The following is a 24,249-nucleotide window of genomic DNA, read 5'->3' as shown; positions in this document are numbered from 1 at the left end:
TCTCTTTGATTAATCAATCAAATTAATCTAGAATTTTAGCAACACTACTTTAATCAATTAAATTAAGTAAAATGATGTGTATTGATGCATTTCCACTCAGGGTCTTGAAGACAAATTCCACAGCATCGTATCAAATAGTTACAAATAAATCTATCAACCACATTGCCATTACTCAAGTCACTTATGTCTACTGGGCAAATAAAAAAGGGCTGAATAAATGACAAAAGTACCAGATCAATTAATAAATCTACAGAGTCAGTAGTGTCGTGGTGTCTGCAGAAGTGGGTATACTGTTCCACATTTCTTAGCAATCAAGCAAAGAATAATTGGCCCGTCTTAGGCTCCTGCATATAAAAATCCACCTTTTGTATTTGAACTTTAAAACTCAGCTTTTGGTGGTTGATATCAGCCAGTTAGGATCATCATGACATAACGATATGCGATACGATACGATATGATACGATACGCTTTATTGTCCCCTTCGGGAAATTTGTCTTGAACTCCAAGTGTTGCAGACATTAATCTGTCAGATAAAAACATGAAGTAATAAATTAAAACAATAGCAAAAATGACCTTGTGTGCATAGAGGTGCACATATCAATAAAAGATGCAACCACATAACCCACACATATGTCCGCACAGACCCATTTTGCACAAGACTCTCACAGAAATAGTTTAAAAAATGCTAATAATAAAACAACATCTATGATGCAGGAAGCAAGCAGATAGAAGGTAGCACTGCCAGTTCCATTTGTTTTTTTAATATCCCATACAATCACAAGTATGACTCGTCCTACATCGTTTGGCTTACCCTGATATGTTCTGCCTACCAATCAACAAAGGGGATAAAGAAGTATAGCCAACCAGAGGCAAAGTAAGGCAGGTCTCTCCTTCCCCATCTTAGAAAAAAATGCAGCCAACTGCTGAAGGATGTGTATCAGAGGGGACATAGAAGTAGCAATGGAGAATAAGAAAAAGAGGATAAAATCTCCATATGCCTGTTCTATACCACTGCATGCAGTCAAGTAAATCCAATAAAACTCTCTGAAGTTAATAGCATTTGGCTGTATTAGGAGAAATTGCATGTCCCAATCATTCAAACACTGATTTTTCACTTATAAAGACTTCATCATTGTTGGGTCTCCTCCCTCCTCTTTCTGAGACAGTTGCACTTTGCATAAACCTCTTGGATATATATAACTACTGGTTGCTCTGAGTGAGACTTGTTCCACTCTTGACAGAGACGTCATCCCTCCATCCAGAAAATCTCACTGACAGGGATGATATACCCTCATTATAAGCCCTGCTCTACAAACAGAAGTAGTGACTCTATCTGGGTGTAGATTATGGAATAACACAAAGGAGAAGATTTCTCTCCGTCTGCAGTTTTTAAGATACACAAAGTGAACACTGTGTTTAAATGTGGCTTGTTTTTGAAAATGTGTTATGTGTTTTTTTCTTGTTCCAAACCACAGAATAGACAATACTTCAGGAGATATCTGAACCCGCAAGCCAGACCTGCAAACATCAAGCCGCTCCTCTTTTCAACTTATGTTAATAAATTTCCTCTCCGTGTTTCACTTGTTTAAGCCGGTTTGTGTTGTTTTATTCAAACATAATTAGTTGTAAAGCTCTTCCCATTGTCTGTGTGGGTCTGCGAGCCTCAGAGCCGCTGTTGTCCTCAGGTTGCGACTGTGTGTGATTGAGAGAGGAACTTGTGATGGGCCCGAGGTTACTTTGATATAATGTATTCCCCTGAATCACCGCAGCCAGCAGCCCAGGGCCTTCCTCCTGCCTGCAGCCTCCCCCTCCTCACACACAAACACACACACTCCCCACCATGCACCATCCCCTTCTCTCTCTTCCCCCTGCGGTGACCGCCCGATGCTAGCTGCTTAGCGTTGCACCCAGTGTCTAATTGAATTCCAACACTGGGGCGTTAGCTCCTGATGCTATAGAGATGTTAACACGGCACAATACTAACAGTCCTCGGGACGTGTTTCAACACCGTGCTCCTAAAGAGAAAATTAGTGCTAAGCTCACTGTGGCAGCACATGATTTATTCAAAGCTCCAAACTATGTCTTCTGTATCCCCTAAAGGATCGTCTTTTATAGCCACCAGCACAATCAGCACTTCATATCCACACATGCAGCACATGCAGAATAAGTATTGTGTTTCCTCTAACTTCTTCCATTGTCTCTTCTATAAATGTGTCTGCTGCTCTCTCTGCATCCATATTGCGGGCGACGCCGTCCATCCCCTCTCCCTGACACCCTCACTTTTATCCCCCACCTCTCACACACCAGCTCTGGGCTTTTAATGGCACATATTTCCCGGGCCCTGGCTGAAGCAGGATGCATCTTCTCCTTGTTAGCTTGATAAATAACCAGGCTGCCAGGAAAGTGCTGAATTTTAGCTTTCAGCCTCTATTTTCTGCAGGATGACATTAATTTTAAGTGCTGAGAAGGAGCTAACTAATACAGACAAATAAATAAGGAGGACGGGAAGGTGCAGAGGTGGTGGAGTCACTCTGCTGTCCCTCCCCCTCTGTTACCTTTTTATACACCAGCACTCATATGTGCAATATGCAAAGCTGCAAAAATATACAATAAGAGCAAGTGCACATACTTAGATTCTGAAGTGATGCTTTTGTTGTTGCCTGAAACGTGCAATCATCCATCACGATTATTAGAAGGAATCCTACAGAGGTCAAATGCTAAATATTTTGCAGGACGCACTATCAGGCTCCATGCTTTGCTATCTGCTGTCTGTCTCATTCTGAGTTCATCAGAAAAAGAGATTAGTGCAGCAGTAATGAAGTGGCGGATCAAAGTGTGCAACATTATGGCTAAATTGTATTTATGTAATTGTAAGAGTTATAGAAAAGTCAATTATTGTTGCAGAAAATATAAGAGAAGTTAATTGTCTAACTGGAACACTAGGCATAAATAAAGGTTCAATTCTATTATTTTTGCATGTCTGTTTTGGAGTGCTGCATTAGTGTATAAGTGCCATAATTACTTATGTGTGCAGCAGCAGCCTGAAAACAGATTAATTTTCGTCGTATTATTCATAAGAGTTTGGTTTTCTTCTTGCAGAATGTAAGCTTCATCAGCGGCTCTAGTTTGATTTTATTTTTTAAGAGACATGTTGAGGAACACAGTTATATAGAAAAACTGCAAAAAATATTTTTATTTCTGTGCCACTGCTCGAGACAAAATATATCAGACTTATTTTGGTGTAACAATTTTGAACTGGCAATGCAAAGTGTTTTATTTGGAAATATTCTTTTTTTTGGTGTCATATGTGATCACAAGGATGCACACTATCCGATGCATATTATTCTATTGTATTAGCATGTTTTTACCCCTTTGCACTAACATCCAGTTCTTTTTGCACACATTCTTGCACACTCTCACATGTGTGTACCTCTGCTGTGTATAACACAACACAATGAAGTGGCTGTGGCCGAGACACCTCATACATTACTTTAACAATGTATGGTGCAGTGAATAAAAAGGTCAGTGGTTGAGAAGCGGCTCCATGTAACAATAAGATGCATGAAGTGAGCTCTGCAGGCCCTTCAGTCACAGATCTGCAGTTCAAACACATGTGAGCCACAGTTATAGAATTACTGTGTTGGCTGCACCAGAGTAAAACACCTTGAAACAATAGATTTACACACTCTGTCAGTATTGATTGCAGACTTTCCTCCTTGTACGTTGATAAATGTGTTTTTATTATGCCAATATTTGGCTTAAAACACATCCTGAGTGCAGATTTTAGTCCAAAAATTGCATCTGTTGGACTGATTTCACAATCTTAGCACTTTCAGATTCGCTAATAACAATGTGTGAGCAGCCTTTAATTTTCAGGGTGTATTTATCACGGGCTGTCATGTTGTGGTCACATGAACCACTGCCAGCAAATAAGGCTGACAAATCACTCATTTACAGAAGAAGAAGAAGGGACGGAGAGGGGAGAAAGGGGCAAACAAGAGAGTGATAAGAGAAAGAGGAAAAGGAATGATGAGCATCTTCAGATATTTTACTTTTTCATTTCTTAAAGAGTCATGTAAGCAATCACTGTGTTTGGGCAGTGTGCTATGAAGTGAGGCTCATTGACTCCTAGAGAGAGCTGGTTGTTGATTGTGTGCTTTACTGTGAGTGTGACCTGGCACTGCTTTATTTACTGATCGTGGTGTTTGCCACAATACAAAAAAAAAAAAAAAGGTGCATGGACTATAGATGCCGCTCATTTAAGCAGGCAACAATGCTTTAATCGAACAGCAGGGCTGTCATGATACCAGATTTTTAAACTTTTTCAGTACTAGCACTACAAAAATAAAAATCCAACACACCCAACATCGAACAATTCCTTTTAAACCCCCCAAACTTGCAGGCAAGCTCCAAAATGCTGCCTAAACTGCACAAATACATTGGCAGTGTTTCACCAGGGAATGTTGCTGCTGCATTTGTGCAATTCAACAAGTATTGTAGTTTTAAAGCATTATTACTTTTCTATACTATTGATACTGATATGACAGAGATTGTCACTTTAAACACCTAGTATCTAAAGAGTAAGACACTTTCACAGTCTTGAACTACAGCATTCTCTGTTTTTAATGATATTCAGTAAAAAAAATCAAAGCAGACTTTGACTTTCCCAGACTTTCCTTGTCTTTCTGACCTGCCAGCAGAGCTCCTTAGTGCCAGATTTAACTCCTCATCAGACACCAGTCTCAGAGAGTCTCTTGGATGTGAACGAGCTCTAACCTGTGCAGCTTCTGTATAAGTTACATCAGAATGTGTATTTCAGCGTTCTGCAAAGTCTCCGCCTTCCCGCTCACTTGAAAAGGCTGATTAAAGATTCATGACAAAAAAAAAAAAAAAAGAAGACGAAGACGAAGAAAAAAAAGTGTTCTTTAATGGGCTGGAAGAAGACGAGGGGAGGAGAGGAGACAAGCTGTGGTTTGTGATCCGACAGTCTGAACTCACTGAAGGCAGCGGTCACTAACTGACTGAAGGTGTGTTAAATATGAGACCGCTGAGAGAAGTCTGTCAAGTTACTGCTGCAGCTGTGTGGATGTGCTGTCTAAACACTTATTCTGCATCAAATCAATCACAGGAGGAGACCCTATAGACATGAACGCTGTAGAGGAACACTGTCATTTGGTAAAATTATGAATGTGTTTGTCTGTAACTGGAGCAGCTTTTCCTTGGAGAGAAACACAGTTAGTAGATATCGCTCACACCAGAATACAAAGTCGTTTTAATATGCGAAGCATTGCCAAGGACGGCCTAGCGCAGAGGTGTATTTAATGTTTTCAGATAAAGCAAACATCCTGCAAAAAAATTCTGTTTTCTTTTAATCAAATATTACATTTTTAAAAAATCGTATATTTGCTTTTTCTTAATTACATTTGACCACAAAATCAAGACCGATGTTTCTGTTTGAGACTGGAATTTTTTATTGATTGATTGAGAAAAAATGTATCTTGAACCTTAGTCCATGATCGCGCCGGTTTGACATCATCATGGGCCATTTTTGTTACATGATAGCATGTTTACCTTTATGCCATTTATGATACCAAATGACCATATTTTATTTACACTCTATTTTTATAAAATGGGTAAAATATACAACTTGAAATCATTTAAGAATATTCTTTGTTTTTTAGAAGGCATCTGGAGACCGCCTTAGTGTTTTGCGTCCCCCAAGGGGGTCCCAACCCCCAGGTTGAGAATTACTGGTTTGGTGGATATAAAACGTCTAAAGATACATGTTTTCTGTATTATATACAATGCTTAACAAATTTATTAGACCACCCTAATCCTAACCAAAATAAGGTTTATGCCACAACTGCCCTAAATTAACAGCACTGGTAATTACCTAAATCATTTTTTATGTTTCTGCAATGGTTAATACACCAATATGTAGAAGCTCTTTAACCCGAATGATACTTTTAATGCTAAAATAGAATTATTATTGTTATCCATGAATTTTCAAATTTACTGATTTACAAAGAAACTGAAAAAATAGTTAAAGCACATTATTATTTTTTGATTAATATGGCAAATTATAGTTATTTACTAGCATCCCTGAACAGAAAAATTTGTTTTAGGGGTTGAATGTTATGCCTGATTAATTTCTGACTTCTCAGAGAAGCCCAGTGAGCCGGGTCAAATTTAGATATAAAAAGGCGAATTTAGTTTGAAATTCCTCATTCCTGTTCAAAAGGGTAAAACGTGGAGAGCTCACTGAAAATGAAAGAGTCCGCATTAAAGCACTCCATGATGCTGGATGGTCTCTGAAACAAATATGACAGGTGGTCTAATAAATTTGTTAAGCACTGTATATATATATTTTTTCCATCTATGTAATTTTGAAACTTTTATGTTTAAGTTTACATTTTCTAATTTTCTAACTCTTGAAATGAGACCACCATATTTTGATACATATATTTTCTAATATAGCAATTTGTAAAACTCAATTTTTCAGTTTCATGTGTGTGTGCGCGCGTGTGTGTGTGTGTGTGTGTGTGTTCGGAGGTCCTATATTTAATACAGTAAGTTAGAATAAAAAAATATGGTTATTCAGGTTATTCTGAGAAAAATGATGCCAAACTTGAGCATGGTAAACATTATCTGAGTGGTTTATCATCAAATGAAAAGAATTAACAAAAGGGCAAAAATGACCTCTGGACTTCTAAGGGTTAAGGGTAGAGGGCCTGAAATCTTGTGCGTTGAATTTCATTTTTATTTCTCCTACATATGACATAGTGGGTGCTGCACCTCCCTCTTCTCTCTCTCTCTGCCCTGGTTAAAGGACGGTAGAGATAGCAGGGAGAAGACACTAGGGAAACAGGGAAGGGGCTTAAACAGGCTCATTTTCAGCAGGTTCAAACATAAATGTTATGACTATAGAAATGAAAAAAAAACCTCTGTCAGTCCTCAATTTATAATTTAAACATGGTCATAGTCAGCATCTTTTTGAAACTTTTTTTAAATTTATTGAAACTCACTTACATATCACTGGCATTAGGCCATTTTTCATTATCTTAAGTTTTGGGTTTTTTCATAGATCAGTGCTATTGTTTGCCCTTTAGATTTGTCAGTAGACCTTAACACACTAAATCAAAACAAAAAGATGTTGACTATGGCCATTCAGTGTTAAACTACTTGAGAAATAAAGGGTTTTTTATTCCCTTAAAAGTGGTCATTTTGGAGATACAAGGTTTTGGACTGATGCTAGAGATGGGGTGTCAAATAGCGCTAATTTATAATATTATGAAAAATTAAGATACAAGGTTTTGCCCTGACGCCAGTGCTATATTATATGAATGATGCTAAATGAAAACTGTCTGAAAACACTACTTAAACTTTTATACAACTACATAAATAAACAGACAGATTACTTTGACCAGAGGAGGCAGCAGCACATGCCAAAAGTTCCTTGCAGGACCTTAAATATTCTCAAGTGTCTTAACAGAGGTTCCTAAAAAAAAAAACAACAAACCAAAAAAGTATGTCTGCTTCATCACAATCGTTTTCAAACAATGATCAATGTTTCATTTTCAACAAGGAATCAACTCAATTTAGATAAAGCGCGTTTAAAAGTTGAATTTGTGACATTTGGTTTAATTTTTTAGATGCAGCTCGCAGCATGGCAGCAATTTACACTGTAAATTTAATGTGTCTATATCTGGAGTGAATTAAAAGGCCTGTAAAAAGTGGGATGTTATTAGCATCAGACCACCTGGGGGGAACATCTGCAGCCTACGACTGCAGAACCAACATACATCAATGTTTCTTGTTCACTATTTACTGTCATACTCACACATTCACACAGAGTCCGACTACATCTATCTTTTGCATGTCCCTTGTCTTATTGACGTGAGTGCTGCGGTGCGTTCTGCAGCAGGTCGAGCTCCTTATTAAAGATGCCACAAGGTCAAAGGCCAAGTACAGGCCTGCTCTGTTGGTCAGCCTGAGGTCAAAGGTCAGCAGGTTAGTGTCAGAGGCCGGGATGCTCGCAGAGAAGCTCACCAGTGATCTGCTGGTAATTTAAAATCAAAGCTTCCTCTGCATTTTTCTGCTGATTTTAGCAGGAAACCTTTTTTATTTGTTTATCTTATTTTCTCTCCTACAGTAACTACTCTCCTTTGAATAATTAGATGTTCTTTTCATGTTCTATTAGCACTGTTTTTCCTCATGTCTTCGCTCACACACATTATTTTTTCATCTTCAAAGTGAAAGCTAAAATAGGGCGATCATTGCAATTTAATTACTACAAATCCCTTTGTGAATTTGCTCCTGTGTTTGTTTACATGTACAGATTTGCCGCCTTCTGCACTTTTTATTTGTGTGATTCAGTGAATGTGTTTATTTTCTTTAGTCGCTCTCTATGTGCTGTCTTATTTATAGTGATCAAGCGTGAGTGTGTGTGTGTGTTTGTATGTGTGTAACACTGAAGTTGCACTGGGGTTTATTTAAATAGATAAGATGGTGTTTTATTCCCAATCAGAGGAATCTCCTGTCGCATCTCAGTCTCTTCATAATAACCCCCAGCATTGCTGCACACTCCCTCTACACACATGCTGAGGATTGCAGACACTGCAATTTTCCCCTCTCTCAGGGGTGTAAGGCTTTGATAAATGAAAATAAATACTTTTTCTTCATACAAGAAACACAAGGAGAGAGGAGGAAATGGCAGAAGTGACAGGAGGTCTGCACTTTGATGCCTCAATATCGGCAAATAAAAGATGGAAACACATTTTTATACTTCTATCAGAGAGTGAGAGTGTGCATAAACACAGTGAGGTAACTCAGTCATTTTAAAAAGAGAACGGCATTTTTACAGAGTTTAGGAAAACAAGCACATCCAGTGACTGAACTTCTTCTTCACCTGTCTATTTCTCTATATACAAGGTCACGTAGACACCTCCACTCTCTTCCCTGACCCTCTTTCTTCTTCTCCACCTTTGTTTCCCTCCTGCTCCTCCAGACCTCATTTCATTCAACACTCCCAAACCTCCGACAGCTCCATAACTATAACTCTCTGCCGGCTGTCCTCCCCTCCTCTCTTCTCTTCATCCACAGCTAAATGACTCTGTCAGAAATAAAGAGCACTTATCTTATCTACTGCCTCCACTCCGCTTTCTCTGTCGCCGTCCACGTCAAACACACAGAAACACAAACACACAGACATACAGCAAAAACAAGGTAGCATTACAGACATGTATCTGTTGTTCTTACTGTTTCACCTGTCATTTTTCTAAACCTTATAATTTTAATTTGTTAGGCCTAAATTAAACATGGGTGTTGGATCCCTCGGTTTAAGACAGTCTGGCTGCAGAACGCAGACCACAGACGCTCCACTTTGCAGACCACTACTGTGAAACACCTTCTATGTCAGAATGGAAATATACACAGGACTTTCAAAATAAAATCAGATAAAACTGCTGGTTAGGATTTTGGAAACTGGTAAAGGTAAGGGTTAGGATACCAAATGTTGAAAGTTAAAAACCTTACCTGAAAAACATGATTACCAAACATTTTATAATTCTGAGTAAACAGTCTGCTTACAGGGAAAAAAAACCTTGTATGCCATGAAAGCACTCTGGAGCAGCTAATGTATTCAGGCTAAAGCTAAAGCAAACATAGCTACAATAGCAATGTTAGCTTATGCTATATATAGCTATGTTAGCTTTACCTATGTGTGCTAAAGCTAACCGTGCTAAAGCTAACAGTACTAAAGCTAACATACTAACATAGCACACATAGCTTACATAGTTGGCCTCAAGTTTATCACGTAGCCAGTGCAGCTATGTTAGCTTTAGCTAAACAAAGCTACCATTTGCTGTCTCCCTAATTAATTCCCAGATCAGACAGCTGATTTTTTCTGTTTAATTTATGAAATGTTACTTGGTCTGTAATGTTTACTATGTGTCTATTTCATGAATGTAATTGTCCTACTTTGATTATGAAAAAAAGTTTAATTCAAAATAAAAACTTTTGAAACCTGGGCTTAAAAAAATGAAATGTTGCACTGGCAAATTACAGCACTTCCACTCTTAAAGAGATTCTATCTCAGATGAACGGTGTGTAAGTTTTGCCGTCAGAAATGTGCGGCCACAGCCAGACTGTCTTAGGTCCATCTCGAGCTATTTTCAGAGCACTTTTAGTCAAACCAATCCACTTTCTCGACAACACAAGGATTAATCCAGTGAAAATCCACCAGATGTTTTTGCTGCTACCCTGTGATCCATTCCACTTTTTTCACTGAGTGAACACCTCTTCTAGAGAAACCAACATCCGCACTCAGCAGAAACCTGCACAGAGCACAAAGCACCGGGACTCAAACTGTCACAAGTCTGAAATGTACTTAAATGTTGATAATGAATGCACTGGTTGCTTATAGTGTTGCTTTCTTTACTTACAGAGTCTCTGCAGCCTAATTGTACCATTAGCAGAGCGCTAATGCTAACATCAGCAGGAGAGAAGAGGAGGGAAGTTTAAAGAGAAACGGTAGTTAACTGCTCGGTAGCCTTTCGTGCCAACACTTACCTCATTTGACATATTTCATCACAAGAAACAAAGACGAAAGACTTTTTTGAGAAAGTTATTATTTCTGTAAATCAGTCAATTTCAACTGACAAACAGCTCTCTATGGAAAAGAATTCCCTGTTCTCACAATAATAAAAGCCTGACTTAAAACATGACTGTGAATAATAATAATAAAATACAGTAATTATATAATGATAATGTGAGTTTATTGGTAATTATTCAGTCGTCATCGTAAATTTTTAAGCCCCCTTTTTCTAGGCTTCTGATGCCAGAAGCCTAGAAAAAGGGGGCTGATGAATAATATTTTTTTCCTCTAATCTTGTTTTCCAACATGTCAGCTCACTAAAATCTTCCTGCCTGAAAGAGACACTCGAGCCCACAGTGTAGCAGACAGACAGGTAGAAGGAGGCTTGACAGAGGACAGCTGTCCGCTTATTCTGTTCTGCCATTCACCCACACACACACACACCCCTCTCCTGTCATCCCCTTCCTCTCTCCTCCCTGTGGCGTGGAAGAGAGAGGGAAAGAGGGAGATCTACAGCTATTGGCAGCTATGTGAAGGGCCTACTGTGTGTTTTGTGTGTTTGTGTGTACGAGCCCCCTACCAGGCCCGCAGCAGGGGGGCACAGAGGGATGAGAGGAAAGAAAGAGGGATGAGGAGAGGGGTGAAAGAGTGTGATTGGTATAAAACTCTTAGGAGAACACACACATATAAACACAGGTCCCCCTGCATGCTCCAGTCACATTACAGAGTGCAACATAAACGCAGCTTTTGATCAGCACATATTGTGATGACTTGGCCTTTCTGTTACCTGAAGTTGCACACACTCATGCACAAAGTTGTCCTGCTTTTTTAGTACAGGGATCAAAGGTTGCAAATAAACTTCATCGACTGTCTTCTCTCTACATGAAGGTTATGCATACGTTTATTGAGCCCCGTCCCATTCTGCCAACACCTAAACATAATTTTGAAGTATTTGCATACTGTAACGTTCAGGATTGTCCTTTTGTTCGCAGCTCTTGGACTCGAGTCTGCACGGCAAAAAAAGAGAGAGAGAGAAAGATAGTGTGCTCGCTCCGAGCAGATAGTGGATGTGTGTATGCAAGGATGCGAAAGAGATGCAGAGATGAAAAGAGTGATAATTCTCCTGCTACCCTGAGGCCTCTCGCAGCCTTGCAGGCTCCCTATAGGTCCCCTGATACATGCCTGAGCAGAAAGCCAGGGCCCACTAATTGGCCCCTGTGATAACACCATAGTGTGTTTGTGGCAGTGTGAATATGTGTTTGTGTTTCTGTTGAAAGCTTATATTTTCTACCAGTAATAATTTATTGGTTTGTAATGCTGCTTTGAAGGCTGTTTGATTTGTACGCTGTGAGGACATTTATTATGATCTGCAAGCTCATTGAAGTCGGAAGCCACTGAAAGACAATTAAAGCGTATACACTAGTTCAAAGCGCAGCTTCAATCTTTAAACAGCTTGTTTCTCTCTAATTGTTTCATTATCTCAGTGTGCTTATTAAATGTGCGATAATTGTTAATTACCACATGAGGATTTGTAAAGGATTTGTCTTGAGTATCAAAACAAATTAATTAAACTGAACACATTTAAAACAACAGCAATGATAACAGCAGGTGCAGAGTGTGGGTATTCATGTGTGTATATACATATTTCCAACACTGCCTGTTTGTTTGAATCTCTATCTTTAATTGAGATTCATAGGAGGACTTTAAATGAGATTCAAATGAGATTCAGAGCTAATTGTAGCAGCTCAGGTAATATGCAGATAGATTTAATGATGATTCAGTGTATCTCGTATTGTAACGAGAGTTTGATTGGACCATTGGAAGACACCAGCTCGAATCATTACTGAGCGGGTTGGAGAGGAAGCTACAGAGAGAGGAACTGTTGTTTACATGCATTTAAATGTAGATAATTCCTAACTGTTTTAATGCAGCACTTAAGGATACCTATGCGCTCTTTGAAATATGGTTTGCTTAACTCAAAAAGAGAATGCTGCTAAGTGTTTACAATTTGTGCCATGGTGCAAACTCAGATGAAATGAAAATTCTTGTTTTCTTTAAGGATTATTTGAAAGATTTAAAGATTTTTAGGAGCATTAGAAGAGAAACAGGAAATATAAGGAGAGGTATCGGAGAATACATGCCATGCCAGGATTAGGATTAGAACCTGCAACCAGTGACTCGAGGCCTACCAAATGAGCAAAGCACGTGCTTATTTCGTTGACTTAAAGCCTTTTTTCTATGAGAGAGACTAGGCAAAGACTAGCCAAAAATAGATCTTTGGGGACAATGACTGACTAAAAGCAAGTTAAGTTTTCATCAAGATGACAAAACTGGACTAAAAGGTAATTCAGCTTTTGATGAACATTCAAAATCCATGACACTCTTCCACTGTGGGTGAATCTGTTAAAATACAATGCATCTGTAGCTATTCTGCCTCTCAGCTGTAGAAAGCAGAGACCCCAGGTTTGGCAGGGTGCATAGAACACACTAGCATGTATAGGTCCCAGATTCAGGTAAGAGAATAAATACTTGGACTAAAAGTTAAGATGAAAATGTGAGGAGTTTTTATTGATAAAACTAGACTAAAATGATTATGAGTTTTAGTTGACTTAAACTAGGATAGAAAAGACTTAAAAATGAACAAAATCAAAAGGCATTAAATCTAAAGACTAAGACTGAGAATAAAATGAAAAATAGCTGTCAAAATTAACACTGCTTTGTTGCCCACATAATTTGAAACCTCAGGTTAATTTCCCACAAAACGAGGACCCCGTACTGTACATGGGGTTCTACGTATCCTCCAGTTTAATCTGTGCAAAATCCAGCTGCTCCCGACAGCTGGGACATTATAAGTAAATAAAACAGCTCCTGAGATTGCACAGCCACGCACGCACACGTCAACACTTATTCTTCTGCAGTGAGTAGTTTCCTCCTTCTCTCCTGCTGTACATACGCCATGACAGATGTGCACTGCTGGATGCTGGAAATTTATCTATAGTTTGTTTACCATGATTAAATTGATGAGGAGAGTGCTATGCACTAATCAGTATGTGTTTGTTGTGTATGTGAGTGGGGCATCTGGATTCTTCTTTTATTCTTTTAGCTCTAATCTTATCTGTCTTTATTTTATTTTATTTTATTTTATTTTATTTTTTTTGTCTTTACACAGTTTGGGAGAAAAAAATCTGCAAGTTTGTTGCTAAAGTCTTCTTACTCAGCATTACAAAACTACCACAGGCAAAGAAAGACAAAACGCACACATTCAGAGCATATATACTCTTATGAGCTATACATTGTGCCTTATGTTGCCCACACACTCGTTAAAAGCAACCTTACACACCAGGTAGCACGAGCAAACATAAAGCAAAGGCATGCTGATGAGCCAAACAGTGAAACTAATATTCTGTGGGACTGGTTAAAGCACAGCAGTAGGCTGTAGAGAGGCTCTCTCTACTGTACCCTTGCAGTATTGATAGATGCTGCAGAGCCTCAGTCTACCATCCCACTTTATTTCAATTAGCTCACAGGAAGCAGGAAATAACCTGCAAATCAATTGTCATTTCTGCGGGGCCGAGACTGCAGGCTGAGATTCACTTTGTCCACTTATAAAAGACAATGTAAGCTGTGAAGAAGATTAAAGGGAAATATCCTTGGCTCTTACATTCAGGCTGTTGTAGAGTTTATCATTAGCATGTGATGTTCGATGCCTTTAAGGCTGTTGTGGTTATTTATTGAAATATGTTGGGATGGTACAAACACAGGCCTTGTCTGCTGCTTCACTGATTTCCTACAGATCTGAGAGATCTGATTTAATAATCCTGTCATTACATACTACATTTTCTGTCTGCTCTGACATGAGAGCTTCTGTTGCTGCAGTGCATTCTGGTCTTTTTGGGATAACTTTAATTGTTGAAGATGTTCTGTAGCAGGGTAAAAAAAAGTGCTTAATTTACACCTACAAATATACCTATCTTTTGCATGTTTATTTTATTTTGGGGCCTTTTCACTTTTATTGATAAAAGGTGACATTAAAAATTGGACAGATCTGCACAGATTTCTTTTTCAAGGAGAGGTAAATGCGCACAGTAGTTGAGTAAATGGCTTTAAGGCTTTCAAGAGGAGAAGAAGGCAGGGACAGAGTGCAAGATGAGGATGATAGAGGAGGAAAAGCAGGGACAGAGTGCAAGACGAGGATGATGGAGGAGAGGAAGGCAGGGACAGAGAGCAGGATTAGGATGATTTAGGAGAAGAAAGCAGGGACAGAGAGCAAGATGAGGATGATGGAGGAGGAGAAAGCAGGGACAGAGTGCAAGATGAGGATGATGGAGGAGGAGAAAGCAGGGACAGAGGGCAAGATGAGGATGATGGAGGAGGAAAAGCAGGGACAGAGTGCAAGATGAGGATGATGGAGGAGGAGAAAGCAGGGACAGAGAGCGATAAAGGCCAATATTCAAATAAACTAATGTGAGGGAAACAATAAAATTAAACGTATTTAACCATAGAGGAAAACAGAGGGCCCATTAATATAGAGAAATTTTAGTTCAACAACACAAAATTGCATAGGTTTTGTTAAGGGGGAACCTGTGAAATTTTCTATCAGGGGGCCAAAAATCCCTAGCCATGACTTCATGTTTTTCAAGATGCATACTTGGTTATATGGTTAGGTATAAATAACATAAATACACAAGAAAGAGCAAAAAAGGCCCAGAAATGTGCACATTTTCTTCCCCAGGGTGATCTTAAAGTACTCTTCCCATTTAATCATTCTTTATAATAGAGTACTGCTTGCATTAAACAGCCTCAGAATCACACCCCCCCTTTAATGACCACACAGCAACAGAAAAGCTGAAAACCATGTAAACGCCATGAAACATACTGAAAGGCTTTTAGCGTGGGAGGTTGAGAAAGAGAGGTCAATATGGATTGCAACCAAGCAAGATATGGAAGGTTATATGTTGTATGATCATATCAGAAAACACAGTCATGTATGAACCCCTACTTTACAGCACATCACACATCCAAACACACAGTGAGGTGAAAACACAGGGATGCAGCGCGGTGTGATTTGTTTGTGTTGTTGGTGCAGTGGACTGAAGCGATGGAGGTAGTAACTGTTTGATGGTAGGCTTTATGGAGACACTATATAACGCCTGTGACAGTTTATTCAGTACATGTCAGGAAGAGGGGGATTTGTGACACAACAATGGCTGGGACACTCCTGCAGTCTCATGCACTTATGCATCCACTATTCACAACTCAGACGGGAGAAACCATCAAGGAAGGTCTGAATCTGTTTGCATGTTAAACGTCATAGAGCATGCATGCAGAATAAAGCTGTCATTTTAGAAAGCAAGTACTAAAATCCAAAACTTGTTGAAATAGACAAAAAAAATCTCTTTTGTTAATTTTTAGCAGCTGATTGGAATGTAACATCACACTCATGCATCGACTCACTTGAGTAGACACAAATGTCTGAAACACTTTAATGAGAGATTTTTCCTCTGCTGCACTGCTACACTGACAGGCCATCGGACACCAAACTGAGATCATTAGACAGTACATTTTCTTTAAAGAAAAAGAAATTCTGTCTCCCTTTTGCACTAACTTTTTGTCCAGCTAGTTATTCCCCAGGGTCCATTAGCCAAGCTCTCATTGGTCCTCCTCTGGGCTGGATGCTATTAGCCCTGTGATTGGGTATTGAATTAGCCTGCTGATTGGGTATTGAAGGAGTGAAGACTGATGAGAGGATTTGGCTAAGCTTTCTTCTCCAAACCTCATTACTCACTTTCATACTCAGAGGGCAGAACTGGAAGACGCGCACACACTCACACAGGCAGAGGGAACGACTCACACACACATGTAGGCATGTAGATATTTTTGTCCTGTTTGAACTCTCAATTTCAAAATGTTAAATTCAACATTCCCCACATTATCCTGATTCACCAATTAACTACAGATAGAGGAAAGTTAGACACCTGCACTAATTTCCCAGCTCAACGTTCAAACCTGATGAAACAAATTAATATTTATGTAATAAGATGTAAGAGCAACTGCTACAGGGAAAAAACTCTGGTCTACAAAAAAAGTGTATCTATTTTGTACCATATATTATGGTATTTTATCATATTGTATAGTTTGGTAGGTTATTTAAAGTGGGGGTATTTTGCCTTTTTTTAAGGCTTTACACCATCTCTCTGATACCCACGTAGTAGCTTTACATGGTTTACAGCTCAAAAAACTCATGTTTCTCACACTGGCACCCTGAAAAACCCTTATTTTAACCTCCGTCTGAAACACTTCGTTTTCGCTGCTGTCTCTTTAACTCCCCCCGCTCCACGGACCTGCTTTCCTCTGATTGGCTGATTTTCCAGAGGCTGGCCAGTGGCAGGATTCAATGTTTTGTGCCTGCCCCTCCAATGTGGCTAATGTTGTTATGCTAGTAGTTGAAAACTTTGAATGTACCGGTCCAACTGAGTAAAATATGGCGAATTTTGATATACGCCCATACGTGTTAGACCCGGAGTCTGATCCTGATAGTTTGGTGGGGGGAGCAGCAGCAGCGAATGATAGAGCAGGACATATCTGTTTGGTAAGTGTTTAATTACTCTGTTGCTAAGTGGCTAATGGCTAAAAGGCCTTGTGTGGGCGGTCTGTTCCGTTTTGCTGGCAGCACGGACGAACCACGAACCAGTCAGGAGATTCCATTGTGATGACCTCATCAGTTTGGTTCATCGAAATCTCATCTCGGTAGAATCTCGGCGAGATTTTCAACGAACCATTTTCATCAGTTCAGACGCTAATTCCAAGATTACTGCCGCGTACGTTTATGTGGTTTGAAAATTTGCATACGTGGAGTATGGACACCTAACATTGTGACTTTATATTTATGTTTTAAAAATCGAAAAAGTATAATACCCCCACTTTAACGTTACTTTATAAATGGAACATCTGGTGTATCATGTCATATTGCTTGTACCATTCGTATCGCATGGTATGGAAGTGTATGATATTGGTATATGGTATCGTATGGTATCATTGCACCCTGTCCCATCTGGTCTTGTCCCATCTTGTCTTATCTCCCCTCGCCTCACCTCACATTGCATCACTTGTCTTGGCTTGGCTTTTTGGGGAAATATCTAGGGTAATATTGTGTCATAATTTATTGTAGCATCCTTACTGTACAGTACAGTTTGTTTTTAATTAATCTTGTAACATATTGTATCATGATGTACAGTTTCATATCTAGTGCAGTAGGTATCAAAATCTGGCACTAACACATCTGATACCTACTGCACTGAATTATAAGACAAATTTCGGTACCTCACCTCCCCAACACGATCCCCATCACTCCAAAAGAAGGCATGAGATACATTATGTGAAGAATCTGCACCTGTTTCCTTTACTTATGCTCTATTGGCATCTTGTTTTTGAATGATTTATGATACCGAGACAGCTTTTCTTCTGTGGGTTCCAGATTTTTCCGGGCTGGCAGATCTGTACTGGGCTTATGCCTTCAGATGACATAGCACATTGGCTGTGATGATGTTTCATTTTATTATTGGTTAAAGCATACGCAGTGGGACAGCTAACCTGTTAGCTTTCCACAAAGGCAACTTTGAAGGCTAACTTTAGCGTCCTAATGTTATTCATACTGTGACTTTATCTTTACCTCTGAATCAACCTCTTTTGACCCTCCGTATTTTTTGGGTTGATGTTGAGGGTGTGAGAAACATCTTTTTGAACAAAATAAGCAACAAATGTTGCATCGTTTATACGAATCTATGCATTTAAATGTTTTTCTGAACCATAATTTCCTGACATATGAGAAGATTTTTTACTATGATTAAATTAAATTTACATGCATTATTTTGCAGCATTGGACTACAACATTTGGACATTTTTAAGGGAGGAGCAGGGGCCCCGATATTTTATTTCACTCTATTTGATACAAATTTCCGTCTGTTGACCAATTCATTTAGTTGCTCTTGATTTAATAATGACACTTATTTCTAAGAATAAATAGATTAAAACTCACTTTTCATTGCAGGCTTCTCAAGGGCCCCTCCCTACTGTGGGCCCGGGTAATCAGTACCCTTTTTCTCACCTGTGCTACATCCATGCGTACATTTACAGAGCCTTTACTGCCATGACGTCTATTTGCTCTTGGATGATCTGTGATTGATGTCAAAAACAATATTTTAAAAAGTGTGAGGGAACAAATAATGATTGTATTTTTTATTTATAAATAAAAAAATATAACTTAGAACTGAACATAAATAATGCACAGATGTGTCATTTTATTGCTTTTATTAAACAATACATTTTTCATGACAAATATCCTTCTAATTTTTATATTTTATATAACATATATATATATATATATTATATTATATGATATAATATTGATTTTACCTTTAAAGAAAAAAGTTATTAATAACTGTAATAACAGTAAAAAATCAGTCATTTTCAATATGAAACATCTAACACAAATATCTGTCTCTAGCTAAACTACTACAATATCAATCCATCTATCAGTTAAGTCGCATTGTTGTTTGTCCACATGGAGTTGCCATGGTCAACAATGTTTACAATGTCATCCGAGGGCACAGGACCTCTGAGATTTCTCAGGCTGGACACATCTGGTACCTACCTGGCACTTTTTACAAAATATTAACTTGTCACAGATATCAGAAAAAACAAACAATACCCAACCCTGACATTGAAAATGCTAGGAATCATTTTGTACCTTATCTAACAGTAATACACAGTATCACACCCATGTATGTATTACAGTATTCATTGTGTTCTATCATATTTTAAATAATACACTGAATGGAAGCGCACCTTGTATATTTCCCAACATACATGTATTGTATTGTATTGCCTTGCTAGATGGAGCTCTGTGAGAAAAAAACAAAACACAAAACAAATCTGTGAAATGATGTACAAGCAGGAGCAGCATAGGCTTGAGACACAGGAAGAAAACCTTTCTGTACTGAAAAGAAAGTGGTGTTGACCCAGGAGAGTGCTGCATGCAATCAGAGGCTACTAAAGAGAGGGATGTGTGAAGGGCTTTGAGCTGATTTATGCTGTGTTTCATCCCACAATAAAGATTATGGATGATGATATTGATTTAGCCGGGGCTGTGGCCATGACTGGACTGAGGCTCTCAGGTTGGTAGAAAAGAGAGTTTAGCTCATTATCATTCTCAGACACAGCGAGGAAGTCTTTCTCTCACCATGTGAGTGTGTGTCTCTATAGGTGTGTGCCAGAGTCTTAGATCATCCTCTGTATTAGCAACACGACTTTTCACTCCTTTAGTGTTTGTGGAAGTGTTGGACCTCATCCTGTCCTCCTGTTTCTCAAGCCAGAGAGTGAGCAGCAGGCGTTCCCAGCAGCAGTAGGGAGGGATGAAGTTATTGACTCCACTTTGATTTAACCTCTCCTCACTGATCCTCACAAGAGCGTACACATGTGGATAGGGGCCCTCTAAAAATATAAGCACAAATGTGCACAATGAGTATGCAATTTAGAACTGATTTAAAGCCTTTTGTTTCAGAGGTATGAAAATTTGAAATCATCTCCTTTTTTCTTTATGACAATATAATTTGTTTCTTTCCTAATATTCTAGCTGGACTTGCTTATATGTAGTCAGTGCAGCCATATTCACAACTGCCTGCTCAAATTCTGAATTTAAACCTGTACAGAGACAACAAGATGTTGTGGTTTAACCTGTATCCAGGCCAACTGTGCTGAAGATATTTGCTGACCAACAACAGATACACTATATTGCCAAAAGTATTCCCTCACCTGCCTTGACTTGCATGTGGATTTAAGCGACATTCCATTCTTAATCCATAGGGTTTAATATGATATCAGTCCACCCTTTGCAGCTATAACAGCTTCAACTCTTCTAAGAAGGCTTTCCACAAGGTTTAGGAGTGTATTTATGGGAATTTTTGACCATTCTTTGTGAGGTCACACACTGATGTTGGATGAGAAGATCTGGCTCTCAGTCTCCACTCTAATTCATCCCAAAGGGGTTTTATCAGGTTGAGGTCAGGACTCTGTGCAGGCCAGTCAAGTTCATCCACACCAAACTCTCCCATCCATGTCTTTATGGACCTTACTTTGTGCACTGGTGCACAGTCATGTCGGAACAGGAAGGGGCCATCCCCAAACTGTTCCCACAAAGTTGGGAGCATGGAATTGTCCAAAATCTCTTGGTACGCTGAAGCATTCAGAGTTCCTTTCACTGGAACTAAGGTGCCAAGCCCAGCTCCTGAAAAACAACCCCACACCATAATCTCCTCTCAAACTTTACACTTGGCACAATGCAGTCAGACATTGGCTTGGATGCAGCTGCTCGGCCATGGAAATCCATTCCATGCAGCTCTCTACGCACAGTTTTTGAGCTTATCTGAAGGCCACATGAAGTTTGAAGGTCTGTAGCTATTGACTCTGCAGAAAGTTGGAGATCTCTGCACACTATGTGCCTCCACATCCGCTGACCCAACTCCGTCATTTTACGTGGCCTACTGCTTCATAGCTGAGTTGTTGTCGTTCCCAATCACCAAAACCAAAAACAGTGAAACATTGCTTCATTTAAAGACAAATGCAGCCAAATTTACACCAGAGGGAAGATGACAAAAACAGAACGTCACCAAATGTGTTACATTATTGTACAAGAGATGACTTGCTGCGGACGAGTACAGTGTATTGTTTGGCAGTAAAATGACAGTGAACCTCTCTGTGGATATTATGTTGGTTTAGCTAAATGCATCTACACAATGTTTGGTTAATACAGCCCTAATTTCCAACCCTTTTAGAATGAAACAACAGCTATTATTACGAGTAATATCGCTGCATGCTGTTCTGCTGAATGCTGCTGAAGTTGTTGAACAGGACAATGGCGCCAAAGTGCACTTCTCTTTAATTAATTACCCACTTTTGTTTCTGGAGGCAACACACTAACACACATATAGATAATGACACACATATACACACAAGAGTTTGGTTTTTAGAGGGAAAAAAGGGGTGGAAATGAGGCAGAGAGGAAGAGGGTTATATCAGCAGGCTATCTATTCTCTCTTCCACTGGTGCATCCCAATCCTCTTTGGAAATAACAAATGCATAAAGGAGCCACAACACAAATATATCTGCCTGGCTCAGATAGATAGGGCTATGCGAGAGTTTAATACCCTTATGTAAACCAGTAACAATCAAGCCCTAACACACACCCCCACATCACCACTAAGGGGACAATAAGGAACACGCTCTATTCTCTCTCTCTCCAGATATGAAGTGAGGAGCGATTGTAAGTGTGTGTGTGTGTGTGTTTGTGGAAGAAAGAGAGGGAGAGCAGGCTGTTTTCTTTTGCAGATAGTGAACAATGCAGTAGTACGGATTGGTCGTCTCCCTGGTGCTCATTGTTGTTTCAAAAACATGGAGCGATATAGACCTTGACCTCAGAGACCACGGCACGTCTGATTCTCTATTTCACTCATCCCTCACCATCCACTCGTTTGATATCTCACTCTTCATCCCTCCGCGCCAATTTGTTTTTATACTTTGCCTCCTCTCTCATTCTCCCTCCGCTCCGGTTTCTCTCACTAAAACTAACGATTGAGCAGACAAAGAGAGCGGCAACACTAAAAACCAAGCAGCCCATTTGTCTTCAAAAATGTTGCCCCTGACAGGCGATCCAAAACAGAGGAAAATAGTCCAGGACTGACACATTTATCAAATTAATTTGTGTAAAATATGCAGCACATATGGCAGGTTTACTTACTTTAGGACACTCAGGAAAACTTATTACTGCCTTATAATATATCTCCACTTCTGAGGAGAAAATATGATGCTATTTAGCATCATTTCCAACACACTTTTTGTCCAGGAGGGAGGAGAACGACAGGGCTGTTTTTCTAGAGGTGGATCAATATAATTAGTATGCCATGCATGTGTGTGCGTTTGAGAGTGTGTGTTTTTATGAGGGGGGTATAGACAGGAGTTAGGATAGCAAAGGTTAATATCATACATCAGCTGCCATCTGCATACGTCTCTGAAGGAGAAAAAACACTCTTTGTGTGTCTGCTCTCACTGGGGTTGATCATTGTAAGATTATACACCTGCTGACATTTCACACTTTCTAGGGGAAATTTAGAAGAAGAAGAAGCCATAACAGCTCAATTAGCATCTTAACAAAGTCCCTATGGCAGTGCTAGTCTCCCTGCAAAAGTGCATTTCGATACATGTGATATTTAACTATGTCTCATGCTGTTTTTCTTCTAACATTGGCAGCGTCTAAGCTCCACTATAATCAAAGTCTAACAAGTTACTGTGGGAGAGCAGCAGCCGCCTCAAAGATGTAAAGAATCTGACTTTTCTCTGCAAGCTCAGCGAGACATGATCAACATCTGCAAACCAAGCGTGCACAGAGTGTAACCTAATGCAGTGCAGAGGGAGACAAGCAGACAATGTGTGTATGTGCATGGATATCTGAGCGTGCATCGTCGTCTTGTCCATACCTGGTTGCATGCATGTGCGCGTGCATGTCTTTGTGATTGTTTGTGCTTGAGCCTTGAAGTTCTCTTTGGTCATCAAGCTTAATGCTGCACTCTCTCTCTGACTCTCAGCTATATAAGACCCTTCTAGGAAAGCATCAAATATTTATACAACATTATCCCTGATCCTATAGCCTGTAAGTAAAGAAAAACACTGCTGACATTCATTGCATTACAGAGATTCAGGATTCAAGCTTTGTTTTTTGGTTTGCACTTGTTACAGATTCATCGCCTTTCACCCAGCAGCAGCCTTGGCTGCTCGTACCACCACCCCTTCTGAGTAAATCATATAGTAAAGAAAACACACCGTCACAAATACAGTTTACAGCTCTCACCCCTGGGTTTGTGACATTTTTTTTGATAGAGTGATTGAGAGGGAGGATGGTGGAAAAATAAAAATGAGAAAGAGAAAGCGAGCGAGTATTAATTCAACATCCCAGACACTGAATGGCTGCTGTTGTTCTGAAGGCTGTTTTATGGAGCAGAAACAGCCTGATCTCTGCGTTGTTTTCTCCCTGATTGACTGCCCTGGCCTGAGGCTCCTCGGAGTGTGCTGCGTTTTGTCGGAGTATTTACTGGAATGTTGGGGGGATAAAAATCACAGTCTCTGTTGCACAACAGAGGCGAGAATGGCAAATACAAACAAGAAGAAAAGGCAGAGGAAGCCCACACAGACGGCCAAATGGGGACACAGAGGGAGAGACACAGGAGATCATGTGGCATAAAAAGACAGACAACCAGGACTATAAAGAGATGAAATACATACAAAAATCTCTTGTTAAAACTACATTTACTGCACATTTGGCTCTGAAATGACCTAGGTTTCCTGTCCTGCATTCATAAAATATACTTTATCTTTATTCAAACCCATGATCTCTGAACTTCTGCTTTTTTCTTTGTAAAAAAAAAAAACCTTCAGGATTAATCCTGAATCATAATAACATCTCAGCACTCTTAATTATTCCCAAATGAACGTGATTTAAAGACTGACAGCAGACATTTTCACTTGTCACAGCAGGAAAATCACAGGTGCAGCTAATATCTCTAATGAGGTTCCATTTCAGCAATTAATGCAACACAGAGCAGCAATCA

At 39.4% G+C, this 24,249-nt stretch overlaps 1 protein-coding gene across 2 annotated transcripts in view; it reads left to right on the top strand.

The window, feature by feature from the left end:
- mafb (v-maf avian musculoaponeurotic fibrosarcoma oncogene homolog b (paralog b)) overlaps window positions 1–24,249 on the top strand; it is a 62,786-nt gene that overhangs the window by 14,915 nt on the left and 23,622 nt on the right. The window contains exon 3 of one of the 2 annotated variants that reach the window (XM_041796237.1): window positions 1,476–1,573. The exons of the other annotated variant lie outside the window; for it this stretch is intronic. The gene's annotated coding sequence lies outside the window, so the exon portion shown is untranslated. Of the gene's footprint in view, window positions 1–1,475; window positions 1,574–24,249 lie in introns of those variants that run through there. 2 annotated transcript variants of the gene reach the window in all.

The sequence above is a fragment of the Cheilinus undulatus genome, linkage group 9, assembly GCF_018320785.1.
Source record: "Cheilinus undulatus linkage group 9, ASM1832078v1, whole genome shotgun sequence".
Lineage (NCBI taxonomy): Eukaryota > Metazoa > Chordata > Actinopteri > Labriformes > Labridae > Cheilinus > Cheilinus undulatus.
Note: the sequence above shows the minus strand (reverse complement) of the source record. Positions and strands in the feature narration are given on the sequence as shown.